Below are 18,592 nucleotides of genomic sequence, written 5' to 3'. Positions count from 1 at the left end.
GTGTAGAGTCCCAGCATCCCAGGCAGATGGCAAGGGATGGTTGGAAAGGGCCCTGGAGCCCCAAACCATAAGGCACAAATCAGAACACACAGGCGGAGGTGTGGAGGATGAGCAGAGGGGCCGGGGCCATAAGTAGACTGAAGGCTTCCTCCTTAATGGATCTGTTTGACAGAGCGCTTTCCAGGCAGGAGTTGAAGTGCCAAGCACTTCTTTCTGGGAGGTAGAAAGGTTCTGTGGGAAGCATGCAGATAGCCAGGGACACCCCTCATGCCAACCTGAGAACTGCCAAAAAAAACACTCACCACACCAGGCTATGTGTAAGGCAGCTATTAGGGCAGAGTGGATCCCCCAGCATGGAAAAGTCAGCTCACCACACCTTTTACCTATGGTTCAACACTGCAGCCTGGGCACGAGGCAGAAAACTTTGTACCTTAGGGAACAAGCTTTTGCAGTGAGTTGTTGGTCATGGCAGACACTCATAGGAATGCTAGAGAAAAAGAGCCAAAACTGAAGTAATTTACCTCTCACTTTCCCCACCTGGAAAGGGTGTTCAGCCATACGTTGAATCACATCAGGATAGATGCCTTGGAACTTCTCACCATATTTATCCAGCCTTGGAGCACCCCCTTAAAGATGCTCATTGACTCTTTTCCTCCTCCATGTGTCTAAGGCATTCACTGTCCCCCATCCCTCTACCATACAGCCTCAGCCTCCCCACAGGACCACCTGCTCTGAGCCCATTTGGTAAGCACCCTGATCCAGTTTATTTTCTTTAGTCCATGGTCTCCAGAATGCTGACATGACTGCTCCCCACTCCCATTCTCAGAACCAAGGGAAATTCTCAAGAGAAAATACACTTTCCAAGTCTCCCTCCCACGCAGATACCCTAGATCTGTCAGCCACAGACACCTCCCAGACCTTCCCAGATAATGAGGTGTGTGTGCAGCCCAAGCAAAGGGCTTCCTCCTGTGTGGGCCACTCCTGCAGAACTCCACACTTGCCATGGCCAAGTCTAGAACCAGAACCGTCCTCGGGAGACCCAGGGCCTGGTTCCAGCTCAGTAGCTGACTCACAGTGTCAACAGATCCCACATCCCCCCACCAGGAGCATGCATACTCTGAGCCTCTAATTCCCCATGACAAACTCTCGACCTATAGCTCCCTTCCTCCCCAGTCACATCCCATGCCTCCATTTCTGATCACCTCACGTCTCTTTCCCTGATGAGAATCCCTGACCTTTGTATAGCCTCTTGCTATGTTTAGAGTCCCCCATGAGCACTCTCCTTTTATTCTCTGGGACCTCCGGGACCACTGTGTGAACTGACTCTTAAAGGTAACAATGCCTGCTCAAGGTCACACAGCCAAGACTGGAATTCAAGTCATCAGGCTCTGAATACAATGGACAACATGCCAGCTTTAGGGAACTTAGCTCAGTTCCCTCAAATGAGGGAGTCTTCTCCAAGCACCCAGGCTGGCAAAGAAACACCCTTCCCATGTACGTCCCCTTCTTTGCTTCTACTTCGATTCCTTCCCCTAAGAAACTCATGACATCCTGAAGTCTTCTTCAACATCTCTAGGAGTCAGCAAACTGATGCTCTGTGAAGTAGGACATCATGTGGCACTGAGAGGAGAGGGGAAAGGGAAGAGGGAGGCGGCAGAGAGAGAGGAGGGACCTTCCCCAAAGCTTCTCAGAAGACTTGTTAGGACATATGCAATCCCCAAACACTCCCAGTAGGTACAGAACCATATTCTATGCATCCCAAAAGATACGACTCTCAGAAACCCAGTAGCATCTCCATTAACCAAGTAAAAAGGAAGGGCCTAGGGACAACAGATAGATGGTGAGCCACATGGCCCCCTGACTTGGGCTACTTCTCTGCACCTTTCTGAGTCTCATATAGTCACAAACAGGGACCACCAGTGAGAACTACCTATTCCTCCCATCTTCCCCAAAATGGGAAGGACTCATGAGCCAGGTACAGGTTCATTAACTAGGCAGAACTCTACCTGGGACAGCAACCAAGAACCTCATGGTAAACACATGGTGTCTCTTATTCTCATCTATCATAAAGAGCACCAACCTTCTTCCACCTTCTGCCCCTAGGCCAGCATACCAACAGGCAATAAAGCTGAGCCCCATAACAGAGACATTGTCCCTACAGATTTCCCTGTAAAGGTGGGTATTTACTCTCTTATCTACCAGGGTTTGAGGGCCACCAGTCTTCCCTCACAGTGCTAGTCATTTCAGGGCACTGCGCTAAACTAAGGCCATTTCTCACAGCTGGGCCGGAGCCACTAGTCATGCCCAGGACACTGATTCTTCAAGCCCCCAGGACCATCACTCCAAACCATGTCAAGCTCAAGGCCAGACCCATGCCAACATCCAAGCAATGGCAACACTTTCTCACACCCATGCCCATAGCACCAACATGGCCCAGCACCATCTGGCCACCCACCCGCACCAGCTGCGTGCATCGCCCTCCTGTACAGAGGGTGCACCCTCCTCACACCTGGGCGGCCACCGCTTCACCAAGGCGGGGGTGAGTCTTCTGACACCCTCGCCAGGAAAAATCACGCTGCCCGTGCTGTATCCACGTTGCCCACACCCGTGCCACGCGTGTCACCAGTCCCACGCTGGTGGCCCGGGGCTCCGCGGACCTCACACCTGCCACGGGCGCGCGTGGCAGCCGCACCTCTGCCCGCGGACCTGTCGGACCGGCCACCGCGTGCAATGGACATTGCCCAGCCCGCCACGCTGCTCGCAGAGCTTCCGCGCCCGGGGCTCGGCCCCGGCCCCCTTACCTCCGGCCCGCCGCAGGGCTCGGCCCGCCGCGGCCACTGCGACCGCCACCTCCATCCTGGGCTCCCCAAGGCCCCTATTCACTAACGTTGCTTCCGCAGGGCGCCGGCGCCGGCGCGAAGGCCGCCTCCGCCCCCCAGGGGACGCTGCGTCCTTTACGTAAACCCCACTCCGCCGCCAGCGGTGACCATGGCGACGGCCGTGGGGCGGCAGCGCCCCCTAGTGCCAGGGAGGGGAGAGGCGCACAGGCCCGAGGTGGCGGAGCCCCGGAGCCCCCAGGCGTGGGGGCGGTGGGCGCGGGGCTGAGGCCTCCACCGGGGTTCCGTGGGTAGACGAGAGAGGTTGGACCACAGGCAGTGAACAGGAGCACGAAGGCGGCTTGGGTTCCCCTCCTTCAGGTCCCGCGTGACAGTGTTTAGCGTGGGAGATGAAAAATAGCAAGTAGGATCACCGGAGAACTGGTTCGTTTGGGGGGGAGGAAAGGAGAGAGATGGGTTCCACCTCCTTCAGGGGACCTAGCTCCGTCTTGAGAAGTTGGGACACATCTTTATCTATGTCTTCCCCTCTTTCCCTACCCTCACCCTCCTCAACACCCAGCATAATGCCTGACAGCCAAAGGGGAGTTTGATTGATTTTGATTTTCTGATAAATGAAGCAAATCGCCCCTCCTGTTCTCCTTCACACACACCCATCCATTCATGCGCAAGTCGCTCAACTCGCCTTCCTGAAGGCTGCGTTTTAGCAGGGGCACAGCACAGCTCTGCTGGTGTGCTGGATTGAGTGTGGGCAGTGGGTGGGTGCAGGCTTGCCTTGAAGGATATCAAGTCGCTGAGGGAGGCAACTGGGGCTAAGCTGAGAGCTACAACTGCACGGAGGGTCATGGGTAAGAGTGAATCTAGAGGTCATGATGATGCAACCAGCCAAGTCTCAAAAGTCCAGCAGAAAGACATGAGAGGTCAAAAGGAGAATAACACAGAAAAGCGTCTAAGATGTTTCCTGGGCCCAGTCGTCACCCTGAGAAGTCAGAAGGATTGATTCTTGTTCTCTAGGCGTGGAGGCCATAGGTGGACATCTGGCTGAAAGTGAAACCCTGAGTCCAGAACAGACTTCTCTTTGTTGTGTTAGTTCAGCCCCTCTCATGGCTATTTGGTGTCCTCTGTGGTTGTTGCAAAGATAAGCTCTGGCTTAGGTGAAGAAAATGGACGGAGGGAACGAATATGGGCACGTGAGGAATTCATGAAAAGGAGCTCCTGATGTCTCAGGAAATAACAGAAATCAGGGGAGGCCTTGGTTACAGTTCAGGGGCTTTATCTCTAGATTGTCAAGACTCATTCAAACCACACAGAGATAACATCTCTTGCTTCAAAGTTCCAGACTCCTGGAAAAAAGAATAATATTGGTCCTGTGAACCATGGTGAACCAACTCATGCCAGGCAGGAAGTACTCTGCAATATCAGCCTTTTCCTTATTCACAGAAGTTCCCAATGGAGGAAGCATGGCTGCGTGGCCATCCCTAGAGAGCCTTCTATAGTCTACCCCTCAGCTGTCTAGCACACAGGAAACCACACAAGTTCCTTCCACACACAATCACCACCACCATCACCACCACCTTCCTTCCCATGTATCCAACTCTCACCAAATCGGTCTGACAACCTATAATGTGGGAGGCTAATATTACTGGGCATCTTCAAAGTGATGTCCTATTCTTGGTCAGTTGCTTCAGTGAGTCCCAAGTAGGCCATTCCACACCAGGATTATTCACTGCTACTAACATCACCTTTGAACTCTTCCAGCTGGGTATGTGACATGGACGAGCCATAGGGAAGCTTAGTAGAAATTCCAAACCTCAGACCCAAGACCTTAGCTCGATTACAAAACTCCCAGGGGATCTCGGTGCATGTGAAAGTTCAGGAAACTGTCATTGTGAAACTAGGGGAAAGGAGAGAGAGAAAGGTAAGAAAAAATGTTTTTAATCTTGATCATTCCCATTAAACACTAAACATTCAATGTTCTGGTTTTTAGCATACATGAGATCCCGGGTGTAATCGCCAAACCCAAAACAGACAAAAGGTATTAGTTAATTATTTAGAATTCATCAGTGTGAGTGAGGAACAAGGAAACACAGGTAGAGGCTAAAGGCATTGTTTTTGCAACTGGTTTTGAACTTCTGGAAGGAATCCATGACTTACTTCCTCTGACCCCTTATTCCTCTTAGCTTTCTGTCCACATCTCATTTGGCTAGCAGGCTGACCTGAGTTTTAACCCTGCCTTCAGTAACAATGCATAAGGTCTCTGGAGTTTCTCTCTCTCCCTCTCTGTTACCGTCCACCTTATCTACTTTGTTCTTTAAGACACTGTCTCTCACTGGACCAGGACTATCCAACTCACTGATTGGCTAGACTGGTTGGCTAGTGAGCACTAGGGGTCCTCCTGTCTCTGTCTCCCTGACACTGGGCCATTTCCAGACAGGTCCTCTCTATTTAGGCCCGGCTGTCCTGAAACTTACTATGTAGAAGTTGGCATTGAAGTAACAAAAATCTTCCTGCCTCTGCTTCCTGAGTGCTGAGATTAAAGACATGCACCGCCATGCCCAGCTTACATCCAGCTTTTCACATGGGTGCTAGGAGTCTAAACTCAAGTCCACTTGCTTACTAAGTACTTTGCCAAATGAGCCATCTGCCCAGTCCTTCTATTCCTACTTCTGAGACCCTTGGCAAGGACTAGCCGTGAAGGGCGACTGGCTCTGAACACATACGCTCTGGGGTCTGTTCTGCTGTGATTCCAATGCCATGCTTAGCTTTTACTCAGAGTACCTTCTGGCCTGACTCAGCTTAGCATCACTGGAGACAGTCAGCAGGGTTGTGAATGGACAAGCTGAGGAGGACAAAAATGAGGCACCAGAACCAATGGCAAGTTGTAGACTGGTTTTGGTTCGGCTGCCTAGCTGTGCTCCCTAAGCTCTGTGCCAAATCTTTACTCTGGCCTCAGTTTCCCTCTGGGTCCCAGTGGGGATAATAACATGGCTCCTCCTCACAGGGGGCTGTGCGGATTAACTAATTAATGAGTGTGACATCTCCTGTTTCCACAAAGGAGATGATTAAATGCTGGGTGTTGTTATTAGAAGCGATGGAGGGTGTGTGACAGGCAAAGTCTGCTGGAGACGTATCTTCTCCCCTTTGTGTCCTCCCCACCCCCTCCTCCGTCTGCCCCACATTCTGCAAGCTGAACATCTTGCAAGACAAAACCAAGATGATTTTTTTTGGCACCCCCCGAAGACGGCGTATAACTTTTGCACATTTCCCCTGTGCTGGAATGTGACTCACGGCTGAATTTCATAGTGTAATTTGTCTCCAACAGCTGGTACCACTGCACCCTGCCCCAGACGCTCACAGCAGCTGTAGACAGGGATGCTTTAGCCAGTGACTGCAAAATTCCTGAGCTGGACACCACCCCTGTGGTTTGGGTTTTTCTTTTTTAAAAACTGTATTGCCCCTTGGAGACCTGGACTGGATGATCTCATCCACCACACACACACACACACACACACACACACACACACACACCTACACACACACCTACACACACACACACACACACACGCACACCACCTCCACCACCACCAACAACAACGACAATGACAACTCCCCACACAGCACACATACACACAGCCTAAGCGAGAAAGTGTCACCAAGACACTCCTGACTTCTGCAAAGGCTTGGGAGAATTCAAAACATACAGTGTTGAAAAGTATAAAGTGTCATCTGTTCTTGACTGGGGGCAGGAGGAAATACCACAATTACTTCTTCACTTGGAGGTAAGGTATTAAATTACTAGATGAAATCACAAGCCTGGGGCATGGTGACTTTGTGGTACCCAGCCCTGGATCCTTGTAGCTGGTGTGAGAACTCAGACCACCCCTGAGTATTACAAAGTGCCAGCTCCCCTTGTGTCCCAGCACCTCAGATTGGGGTAGATGGGAAGAAATTGCTTGGTTGCCACCAGGTAAATAAGTCTACAGCTGGTATCCCAAGAGGGGAATGTTGTTTATCCAAATAGCACAAACTCCACCAGCCTGGGGAAGAGAGAGCAAAGCTCTGGAGGCTGAGCTGTCAGACTCCCATAGGGAGAGAGATTAGCCAGTTGCAAAGTCTAGGAAATGTGTGTGAATTGGAGTATGGGACACCTGGAGCCAGCATCATATCTGGGTCATCTTAGGCGGCTCCAATTAGGATTTCAGACCTTCCTGCCTCTGCAAACAGTTTGCTGTCCCTGCACTGCTAAACCTTTGTCCTCCCTATGAAATAACAGAAGTAGACCATAGGGGCCAACTGGCTGGAGGAGGAGCCTGGGCCACATGACTTAGTTGGCACTGGAAGGGCTGGAAGATCAGCCATCATCCTAAGGGATGAGTTCTTCCTTCCCACCAGGAAGGACCCACAAACCAACATCTTTGATCTAAACTAAGTTAGTTTACCAATAGCTGCTCAACAGCTATATGAGAGTGTCTTAGTAAGGCTGGCAATAGTTAACACGCAGGAGGAGGGCCATTCTGACAATGTTTTACTGCTAGGAATGAAAGGGGAGACAAAGCAACCTTATGCCTCTCAAGGGAAGGTTTAGGAAGTTTCTCTACTCTAGCTTCACCCCTGTTCACTTGGGCATCTCCAGAACATTCCCCCAAATGCCCAGAGGACAGGGAGATCCTCTCATCTCATTAAGGCAGCCTATTTGTAAGTGTCTGCTCCTTGGTGGGCATTGTAGTAGCTAGTATTTTTTTCCTTGGGGCACTAGGGAATGACAGAAGTGTAAACACAGATGTCTCAGGAGAAAGTCAGTGTGCTCACTGACTGGAATGATTCATCTGTACTCTCTGGACACCAAAAGCCAGCATAGAGAGCCTGGCTACTTGAGGGTGTCCTTCCATCTACCTGTTTACCCACTAATAGTTCCACTCACCTACACATTTATTCATCTGCCATCTACCCAATGTGTCAGTTCACCCCACCCACCCACACATGCACAATCCTATCCAACCTTCTTTGCTTTTACAAACCCACCCACACACTCATCCATCTATCATTCCTTCTTTTTTTCCTTCCACACACCTCTGCATCAATCCATCCACTCATCCATTTATCTGTCCTTCTTTCTATCCACCCACCTATCCATTCTCCCATCTATTCTTCCTTCTACCCATTAACTTTGGCACTATCACCTATCCATCTACCTACCTCTTAAGTAATCTCTTCTTCATTTTTCCTTCCAATTTTTTTAAAAAAAATTGCTTTAAGGTGTATGTGTGTGCGTGTTTGTGTGTGCACATGTGACCATGCATACATTCCACAATGCATATGTGGGGATTAAAGGACAGCTTGTGATCATTGGTCTAACCTTCCATTATGTGAGTTCCAAAAACTGAACTCAAGTCATTGGGCTTAGTGGTAAGCACCCTTACCCACCAAACCATCTCTCCAACTCTCCTCTAAAGATCCTTGAAAACTCCATTCCTGCCTCTTTTTATCAGTATCTCCCAACAGGGAGCCTTTGGCTGTCTCAGGGCAACTGCGGTGACTCTCGCCTCTCACCCATTTCCACGCAGCTGAATGACCTTTTATAAATGAACATCAAATTATGTCAAGTCACTGCTTAAACCCCAGCTGCGGTTTTCATTGGTCTAAAAAAAACATAGACTCCATTTTCCCCTTTGGATATGACTGGAGCGTAGAAAGGCTGCACCCTGATGGATTTCTGTGTATGCACTTACCTTCTACCACAACCAAGGGAAGATGCAGAGCATTCCAGTTCCTTATGTCCTTCACAGTCAGCATCTGCCTCCCTAGAAGTATCCGTTATTTGAACTTCTGTCCTATAGATTGTCTGTCAATAAACTTCCTACCAATGTAATCAGAGAGGATGTATTTTTGATGGCTATTCTTGGTTGTCAACTTGGTACATCTGGAATTAACCAAAACCCAAATGGATGGGCACACCTGTGAGAGATTTCTTATTTGTTTTCTATTTGTCTTTTTCTTTTCCTTTTCTCTTTTTTTCTCTTTTCTTTTTTTGGCACTGGATGTGAGATTTATTCACGAACATGGTTTGGTAGGGTACAAGAGAAAACTATGGAAGTCCTTGGGAATGCAGGAACTAGGAGACCTCAACTGGGGATATTATTTGACCCCACAGCCATCAGGAATGAGCTGCTTCTCAGTGACCATATCTTCACATTTATCTACATTAAACTTGATGAAGCCACATTTCAAGATGCAGATCATCTCAAAGAACTTGAACTTGGCTCTACAACGAGCCTCAATCATGTGTTCCATATTCTACAGCTTGGTTCTAATGTACATGATGACCTGACCAATGTGAACCCTGGCCACTGTCCCCTGGGATTTTCCAAAGGCACCACACATACCTGTCAGCCCCAGCACAAGACAACATCTTGTTGATTCAGGTGACATAAAAATGGGAGCCTCATTCAAACATGAGAGCCATCCTTCCCAGGATTCTTTACCATGTATTTGTTGGCATAACTACAGGCAGCCTCCAGGGCTTCAGAAGAAAGTTGTTCATATTCATCTGTCCCACATGGCCACAAAGTGGAATTCATCAACTTTTGCCTTCTTCTGTCCCAAGTCAAAGATGAGGATCTTGGCATCAGGGATGCCTAGGTGAGAGAAACTTTGGATATGGCTTCTTCTTACAAGAGTAGTAACACCTAGTGGGGCAGTGGCCCATGAGGATAATAGGATCTTCAGTGGAAGGCCAGAAAGAAAGTGTGTTTTGCTTTTATGAGAAAGGGATTCTCTGTGTAGCCCTGGTTGTCCTGGAACTCACTTTGTAGACCACCAGGCTGGCCCCAAACTCACCTGTTTCCACCTCCTGAGTGCTGGCACTGAAGGTCTGTGCCACCACTGTTCAGCAAAGGTTTTTGTTTTGTTTTGAGGGATTGTTCTTAACTAAATAATTGGAAGTGGTAAGACCTCCTCCACTTCAGATAGGGAAAGATACATCTTTATTTGAAGTGGAAAGATACATCTTTATTTCTGAGCTTTTGTGTGGGAAGATCGACCTTTAATCTGGACTACACCTTCTGGTGACAGCCTATATAAAGTATGTGAAAGAAGGAAGCTTGCTTCTTTTGCCTGATTGCTCTTGTTCTTTTTAGCAAGTCCATTCCTACATTAGAGTTAGAGCTTACTTCTTTGGGATTCTGACATATACTGAAGCCCATCTGAGACATCCAGTCTTGTGGACTGAGAAACTACTGGGTTCTTGGACAGTCACCAGTAGACTAGCTAAACCACAGCCTGGACGGCATTCTAATAAATCTTCTCTCTGTATCTTTCTCTCTCTACCCCACTCTCTGTGTATATTATATACATGTATATAATATACACACATATTCTATAAGTCTTGCTCCTTTAGAGAACCCTATTACAGTATACTTCCATATCTGTTTAATTTTTCTTATTTTATGTCTATGTAATACAACCATAAATTTGGTTTTCACATAGATCAATAGTTTTGTGTTTGTATGTATATGGGAGTTTTGCGTGTAAAGGCCAAACACCAAAGTCAGATGCCTTCCTCAATCTCCTCCCCACATTTTTAAAAAAAAATAGGGCTGGAGAAATGTCTCAGTGGTTAAGAGCACTGACTGCTCTTACAGAGGTCCTGAGTTCCAATCCCAGAAACCACATGGTGGCTCACAACCATTTGTAATGGAACCATATGCCCTCTTCTAGAAGAAGAAGAAGAAGAAGAAGAAGAAGAAGAAGAAGAAGAAGAAGAAGAAGAAGAAGAAGAAGAAGAAGAAGAAGAAGAAGAAGAAGAAGAAGAAGAAGAACAAGAACAAGAAGAAGAAGAACAAGAACAAGAACAAGAACAAGAACAAGAACAAGAAGAAGAAGAAGAAGAAGAAGAACAAGAAGAAGAAGAACAAGAACAAGAAGAACAAGAACAAGAAGAACAAGAACAAGAAGAACAACAACAAGAAGAAGAAGTCTCCCACTATTACTTTAAAAAAAATTTTAGACAGGGTCTCACTGTGCAGTCTTGGTTGGCCTGGACCTCAGTATACAGACAAGGCTGGTCTCAAACTCACAGAGCTCTGCCTGCTTCTGTCTCCTGAGTCCCGAGGTTAAAGGTGCACTTACTTTTGAGATGGTGCCTTCCACTGAACTCAGTACTTACCCATTTGACCTGGCCTAATTAGCCACTGAGCTCCAGAGATCTGCTAGTCTCTGCCTCCTCAACACTGGAAGTATAGGTTCACTCCCCCATCATTGGCTTTTTATGTAGATGATCAACCACATAACCATTTGTACTTGGATTTTATGTGGAGATCCAAACTGGGATACTCAGGTTTGTACAGCATGACTGAACCATTTTTCTGGGTCCCCGTAGACGCCATTTATTCTTTCTCATTGCTACTCAATTTTCATTAGATGCATTTATATAACTTGCTAGCGTACTCTCCTGCTGATATATAACAATGTTGTTTTTTTCCTTCAGAACTTGTATAAATATAGATCTGCTATGCTTTAAATGTTTACATTCCACTAAAATGTCTATGCTAAACTTCAACCTCCATGATGATGCTGTTAAGATGTCAGGCCTAAGAGATGGAGGAGTGACAGGTATAAGTATGTGGCTGCTGTGGACAAAGGAAAATGTTGCCAAGGAGGGTTGGTTCTTGGGCTGCTGGGAGGCTCCATCTGCCAGGTGGCCTCGCCCTGTAGCAGCCCAGTGGGCTTGTGTTATCATTCAGCCTGCAGGCCCAGGGAGTCATTGCTCTGCTGAGGGAAGGATAGCTCAGGACACTGCCCATGGGCTGTAAACACAATGGGCATGCCTGAGGGACCAGCGGAGAAGCCGGCACAGAGGGCAAGGTGGTGAACAGCAGCTTGGAAACTCTTGAGGGTCCTGCCCCTTACACACTGTCTGACTCTGAACAACAGCAAGGTATCTGCCATGAAGAATAACTTATCTTCTGGACTGAGTATTTTTAAGAGACTTCAGTGGGCCATGCTGCCGCTGGAATTCACCTTGATATCTGTGGTCCATGCCTCTGGCAACCATGTTGAGATTCATGCTTCATGCTTCTCCTGGTTGCTATGGGCAAGGAAGCTTCTTTCTGTAGTGGTGTCTATGACTGCAGGCTCATAGCTGAGAATGAGAGATATTGAAGGCCTCTGTGACAACCTCTCCACCCCCCACACCTCCCAAAAGAAGCAGTCCAGACAGGAAGATATTGAAGAGAGTCCTTTGAAAATATGATAGAGACAGTTGTTGTCATTAGGGGAAGGATGTAGAAGGACTTTGGGAGGGTTGGTCACTGAGTTTGACCCTGTCCAGTGAGTATATGGGCAGCACAAATTTGACTTGGTCTTTTGGGGGGCATGCAAGGGAGAGAGGATAGTCCTGGGAGGAATGGGAAGCAAGTATAATGGGGTAGTTTGTATGAAATTTCCAAATAACTAGTATAAGTATGTTGAGGGGAAAAAGATGCGGGGCCTTTGGGAAGTGATTATGCCATGGGCTTAGCACTTCCAAAAGAGCACAAAGTCATTGCCTCTGTGTCTTCTGCCAAGTGAGGCCACACAGAAAAGGCCACTTTGATGATTAATCTTGTCCAACCTGCAGGATTTAGAATCATTTAGGAGACAAAATGATTAGGTATGCCTCTGAGGGGGTTTCTAGATGGGGACAATTGAGGAAGGAAAGCACACTTGGTCTGAGATCCCAAATTGAACAGAAAGGAGAAGGTAAATTGCTTTTTATTGATTATTTATTGGTCTTGGTTCCTTTTTTTATTGCTATGGCAAAACACCATGATCAAGACAACTTATAAGAGAAAACATTTAATTTGGGGTTCACAGTTCTTAAGAGTCATAGATTTCATTACCAATATGGTGGGAAGCATAGCAGCAGGTAGGCAGGCATACACTGAAGGAGTAGCTGAAAGCTCACATGTTGAAATTGCAACTATGAGGCAGAGAGAGAGAGAAAGAGAGAGAGAGGGAGAGAGAGGGAGAGAAGGAGGGAGGGAGGAAGGGAGAGAGAGAGAACGAGAGAGAGAGAGAGAGAGAGAGAGAGAGAGAGAGAGAGAGAGAGAGAGTTAAGTAGGAATGGTATGTTATGTCAAAACTATAAAGAACACCTCCTAATACTTCCCAAACAGTTCCACCAACTTGAGCTCAAGTATTTAAATACATGAGCCTATTCTTCAAACAGCACATTTCACTCCCTGGTTCACAGAGGCTTGTAGCCATATCATAGTGAAAATACATTTAGTCCAACTCTGAAAGTTCCAATGGTTTTTCACAGTCTCAACACAGTATAAAAGTCCAAAGTCTCTTCTGAGACTCAAGGTGACCTCTTAATTATGACAATCTGTAAAATTTTAAAAAAATGAAGCAAACACTTCCAGCGTACAATGGCACAATATACATTACTATTCTAAAAGGGAGGACATGGGGCATAGTGAGGAAGTACTGGGCCAAAGCAAGATTGGACAAGAAGGGCAAGTTCCTAATCCTATAGCCCTATCTCTGATGCCGAAGGGCTCTGCCCTTCCAGGTTTACCTAGTGCAATACACCTTTCTCTCTTGGGCTGGTTCTCTCCTTGGCAGTATTTCATGGCACTGGCACCTCCAACATTCCTGAGTCTGCAATACAATCCAGGCTTTACTATCATGTCTTCACACAGTGGCCTCTCAAGGCTTTAGTGCAGGGACTCCTCTGACACATGCCTAGCCTCCATGGCTTTTCTTAACTTGAGAGGAAGATTCCATAACTGTTTCCTTTGTTTATCCCTCAGGACCCCGAAGCTACCACATGGCCCACACTGCCAATTTCCGCTGCTTGCTGGCTGGATTCTGACCCCCTCCTTTATTTACTTTCCGTATGATTTCCATTGTAGTTGCTTTTTAGAAAGAGAAAATCCCTTAGATCTTTTCCTTTCACAAGTTTCAGGTTTACTGTTCATTTTATATTCCTCTTCGCCCTGCAGGCTTTTTCTCGTTGTAGATCTGCATAAGAGTCATCCCTAATTACCACACGACACAGCCAACACTAGGTTGTCTTAGAATCACCTCAGCCAATGAAAATTAGTCCAAACCTCTTCAACTTAGCCTCAAGCAGACTCCGAGGCAAGATAGAAAACAAACAACAACCAAAAGTCCAGCCATATTCTTTGCAAAAATATCGTAAGAATGATTTCTTACCGTTACTAAGCTCATTTCCTTCTGCAACATCATGAGCAAGTCACCGATGGTCCACAGTGTTCTCAGTACTACAACCTGCTAAGCTCTTATTAAGGCCCATTAAGTCCCACTTATAGTATTTGATCACTTTATAGTCCAAAGTCCCAAAGTCTTCTACATCCCTCCAAAATATGATGGTCAGGCTTGTCACAGCAATACACCCCACTCCCTGGTGTGGGATGATGTCATTATGTAGCAAGGCAGGTCCAGCCTATCACTGGATGAGAAGGAAAGGTAGGTGGGGAAAAGTCCAGGAAGGAGAGATGGGGAGGAGAAACAGGAGGAGAATCAAGATGGAGCCGGAGACGAATGATCTAGTTCCAGGTGGTCTTAATTGGCTATAGGTAGATGTGATTATTAAGGGTTCCTATAGGTCATTGCCTTATCTAGGTGGGCGGTTTATATATTTGTCAAAAGGTTGTAAGCATATTGTGTGGATGTGTTGTGCATTGAAAATGTAACATATAAATCTGATTGATAATTTATTGATTATTGAGTCATGATTTCACCAGGCTGTGGGAAACGTGAGCAAACTTGCCGGCTGACAGGGAGACAGCCGGGAGAGGGCGGCTCGCCCGGCTCTGCAGGGATACTCACAGGGTGAGAGTGCACGGAACCGGTAGCGGCAGATCAATTTTTTTTTAATATTTACAGATAGCTAAAACTAGATTTCATCTCTCTGTTTGCTGACAGTGGATGCAATTGTGACCATTGTCTCGTGTTCCCTTTGCCACGCCTCACTGCCATAACAGACTATATCCCTGAAACCATGAGATTCTTCCACGAATGGGTTTTGTAAGGTACTTTGTCACAAGACTGAGAAAGATGGCTAATAGACACCATCTTGAAATCAGAGGCCAGCCTCTACCAGACTTTGAATCTGATGGCCTTTGATCTTGGCATTTCTTTCATTTAGAACTATGAGAAATAAAGTTCAATTACATTATTAGGAACAAGTATTCTCAGTGCTGAACACAAAAAAATACACAAAGAAAATGACTTGGCCACCCAATTTCTTTTTGTAAAAAGTGTGCGCCACAACACAAATTGGACTAGCAAGCACATTCTGAAAGCCTTCACAGTTCAGGGTGTGGCCTCAGCTTTTCTTTTTCTTCTCATCATCCAAGGGTAAGAAGTCTTTTGAAACCATCTAGATGAGCTGTAGGATAGCTCAGTGGGTAAAGGTACTTCCCACCAAGCCTGAATTTAGTTGCTGGGATCTACATGACTGAAGGAAAGAACTGTTTATATGTTTGTTTGTTTGTTTGTTTGTTGCATTGGTCTTTTGCCTGCATGTATGTCTGTATGAAGGAGTCAGATCCTCTGGAACTGGAGTTGTAGACAGTTGTGATCTGCCATGTGGGTGCTGAAAAACTGAACCCAGGTCTTCTGGAAGAGCAGCCAGTGCTCTTAACCCCAGTTCTCCTGCCCAAGAACTGATTCTTGAAAGTTGTCTTTTTACATCAACTCGAGGGTGTGCACCCCCCCACACACACACACACAGAAAGAGAGAGACAGAGACAGAGACAGAGAGACAGACAAAGACAGAGACAGCCCCATCGTGTGGTTCAATTCAGGAGGAAATGGTAATCTTTTTTTTTATGAGAGAACCTAGTGTTTCTGTACAGACCACTTAGTACAACCCAGGAATCTGTGACTCTTGTTTACTAACTTGGAAACAGCCACTTGACTCTTAGGGAGGAAGATTTTATAAGTAGGAGGGCAGGGTGGTAAGTTAAGGCCATCGTGTTGGAATCAGAGCTGGAACTCACACTGGGACTCTTGTCTCTGATCCCAATGTGTATGTACTGGGTGGTCAGGGTGACCAGCTTAGCAACTGCATAAACAGGACAGTAATGCAGGTCTGTAATTCCAGTATTGGAAAGTGGAGACAGGAAAACCAGGAACTCAAGGTTATTTAACATTATATATATTTAAAAAATTCTGTCTCTTTAAAAAAGACATTTAATGGGCTGGAGAGATGGCTCAGCGATTAAGAGCACTGGCTGCTCTTCCAGAGGTCCTGAGTTCAATTCCCCACAACCACATGGTGGCTCACAATCATCTGTAATGGGATCCGATGATGTCTTCAGCCCTCTTCTAGTGTGACTGAAGACAGTGACAATGTATTCACATAAAAATAAATAAATAAATCTTTAAAAAAAGACGTATTTAAATTTCAGATAAACATATTACTTGTGATCCAGATGAAGTTCCCATTAGACAAGCATCTTTATTTCATCTCAGAGTTGATGTAGAGTTTGACATGTAGCCTGGGGCGGGTTTGATCTCTGCTACCTTTCCAGGATCCTACACTGCCCAGAGTTTTACCATGCTTGTCCCTGGACAGAGCAAGCTACCTTTGACCTGTTTGGTGTCCTTCCTCCTTGGCTTCTGCACATTGTCCAGCCTCTGGCTAGGTCACCTGTTTGCAAATTTATCCACAGTGTCATCTGCCCTTCCGGCCAGATCTCAAGAAGGACAGTTGATGTCTCTCCTCAGGTTCATCAGGAAATAGGGGTAACAACATCCCCAAAAGTTAGAGTTTCCTGGTGCACTAATCTGAGACAGGACCTAGAGCACTTGGGGAACAGGAGCATACTTGAAGGCTCTGGGGTAATGCCCACGTGATAACAAGCTGATTTCAGACTGTCTTCGGTCTTTAGGCTGAGGGGTAGGTCTGTAGTTTTCTAGCCTTCTCCAGATAACAGTCTTTAAGGCACTGGATTGACTCCAGGAGCAAGGGTCAGGCCTACCCTGTTCATGCTCTGTCCCTGGTACTTGGTTGGTGACTGAAGTAGGGGATCAGTTAATAGTAGTGTAATCTGTGGATGATCCCTTAACAATCATGAACATCAGTCCCTACATTGTACAGATAAGTGAACAGAGGCACAAAGAGGGACAAGCACCTCAGGCTGCACAGCATGGTACAGGCTGGCCTAGGACCAAAGCTGAAGGCTGATTCCCACCACAGGGATCCTTTGACTCAGTGCTCTAGAAGGTATGTCCCTTCCCACAGTGCCCTGCTCCAACACATCCAAGTTGAACTCCCTTCACCAGGAACCATTTCCTGTTTCTCATCTCAGTTTCCTTTCTGGGAAAGGGTTGGCTCACAAAGAGGGAGGAGATGCAGGAAATCACTCCAGCAGCTTTAAACATCCTCTACCAAGCTGACTTCTGGCATCAAGCCCCTGCCACATATAGGAAGGGAGCAAATGGCCTTACCGAAAGTTACAGATTTTGACTGTCTTTCCTGCCTCTTCACATATCTAAGAAAAAAAAATTACACCTGACAGGAAGGTCTCCACCAGCAATCCAGAGCCAAGAGAAGACAGCTCTGAAGTCTTCTGCTTCATGGTTGAGGGACCCAAACAGAAAAGTAGGTTTACCAGTCTCAGCCTCAAGTGCCAGTCTGATATCTAGGGATAGTCCTTGGCATAGAGCAAGTACTCTGTCACAGGCTTTACCCTGGGTTTGCTAACTTCTTAACTGAGCTTGAGGACCAGACTTCCTGAACATACATCCCTTCCTGACATGGCAGCCAGAGGTAGATTTTCAGGTAATACGAAGGATGAGAACTTTGGAATGGGTCCTAACCTGGAGTCTTTCACAAAGCTTTTCTGCCTTTGGAGATCAGAGTTAAGAAAGAAAGCAGGTCTTTGAGCCCCATGGGCATAGGAGGCAGTTGTCCATGGGGTCTCTCAGGATAGTTCCTGACTCCAGTAGACCTTAGAGACAGCCTCAGGTCTCAGACACCTGTCCCTCGGGAGAGCAGCCCCTCATTGTCTGTGGAGGATGAACTCCAAGACCATAAAAGGTAACAGACTCCACCAATGCTTGAGCGTCTGATACTGAATGGCTAACTCAGGGAGCTAGGATGGTAATGGCAAGCAAAGCCACTCCAGTCAATGACTTCTGGGGTCACTGTCTCATGGCAAGATTAAGGAGATATAGACAACAAGTGAGAAGACTGAACGTGGTTTTGTGAAGGAAAGTGAGAAACACCTTCAGAGGGTGGGAGGAGCTCTGAGAGAGGAGCCGTCTGTCGTGTTGTACAGGCTGGTAGGATTTTATAGATCTTATGGCAAAAAGAGGGTGAGACTGAGATCGCCGTTATTGGGGTTTGTCTTTCTTTCCCCCTTTTTCTTTTAGAAAATCTCACATTGAGCCAGTAAGGAGTCCACATGCAATATGCACATGCCCTTGGCCCAAACCCCCAACCCAAATATTTTTTTCTACTGGGGGGGGGAAAGACAGGTTCTAGTTCAGGGCCCACCACAACCCTGCCCTTCTGACTAAGGGAAGTTGGCTCCTATCTTAAAATGGTCTCTTTTCTCTTTTTTCTCTTCTCCCTTCTCCATATCCTTCTCTCTTCCCTCCTATGGCTTCCCCCTTCTCCTCCCCCCAACCTCCTACCCTTCCCACCTCCTTTTCTTCCTTCTCCTCTTCTTTCTTTTCCTCTACTTCCTCTATGTTCCTCTCCTCCTTCCCTTCCTCTTATTTTCTTCCTCTTTCTCTTT

General features: G+C 46.8%; 1 protein-coding gene and 1 pseudogene across 2 annotated transcripts in view; both read right to left on the bottom strand.

Annotated features, from left to right (window-relative positions):
* DAGLA (diacylglycerol lipase alpha) overlaps window positions 1-2,918 on the bottom strand; it is a 54,836-nt gene extending 51,918 nt beyond the window's left edge. Inside the window, exon 1 of the mRNA XM_080910829.1 lies at window positions 2,802-2,918. The gene's annotated coding sequence lies outside the window, so the exon portion shown is untranslated. The remainder of the gene's footprint in view (window positions 1-2,801) is intronic.
* A 6,051-nt stretch (window positions 2,919-8,969) lies between these two features.
* LOC308416421 (large ribosomal subunit protein uL16-like) lies at window positions 8,970-9,540 on the bottom strand (annotated as a pseudogene). The gene has a single exon. The product of its transcript is annotated as a large ribosomal subunit protein uL16-like (transcript).
* Between the last annotated feature and the right edge of the window lie 9,052 nt (window positions 9,541-18,592).

This window comes from Micromys minutus (assembly GCF_963924665.1).
Source record: "Micromys minutus genome assembly, chromosome: 2".
In the NCBI taxonomy this organism is placed as follows: domain Eukaryota; kingdom Metazoa; phylum Chordata; class Mammalia; order Rodentia; family Muridae; genus Micromys; species Micromys minutus.
The sequence above is the reverse complement of the archived record's forward strand: the minus strand, read 5'-3'. Positions and strand labels throughout refer to the sequence as shown.